Here is a 537-nt window from a genome sequence, read left to right as displayed (position 1 = left end):
GATCATCAAAAGTGAAGTGCTTACAGTGTTTTTTTACGTCAATAGTGTAGGATAAGTGAAGTAATTGTTTTTTTACCTGTAACAATGCTGGTGAAGATTCTCAGTTATCCTTGACACGGCAAATCCCCCCCAAAAAATATAAAAACAAAACCACAGGACTTTTTTTAAAACTGAAGACGTTTCGCTAATCATCCGAGGAGCACTCACAATTCAATGAAAAAAGGAATCTGGGATTAAAGTTATAAAGCTGTGGTGTTCTGTAAGCTTGCTGGAGGTTTTCAGTCATTGCATGTCAAACACCTCAGCCATGATGTCCATCCTGTGGATCCAGCAGCTTCTGCATCTTTTTCACCCAAGGTCAAAAATTCTCTCCACGACTTTCACTGTGGTACAAAGGAGCACTAACTTAATATTACTTAACAGCACTTCAATCATGAAGATAATTTGCGACAGCTTAATTTAAAGAGCTGCGTGGTAAGCATAAACTCTGAAAGAGTTGTTAAATATCAAATCAAATGTAGGTTATTATGTAATGTA

The sequence above is a fragment of the Nematolebias whitei genome, chromosome 10, assembly GCF_014905685.2.
Source record: "Nematolebias whitei isolate Nwh7 chromosome 10, NemWhi1, whole genome shotgun sequence".
Lineage (NCBI taxonomy): Eukaryota > Metazoa > Chordata > Actinopteri > Cyprinodontiformes > Rivulidae > Nematolebias > Nematolebias whitei.
This window is presented reverse-complemented; position numbering follows the sequence as displayed.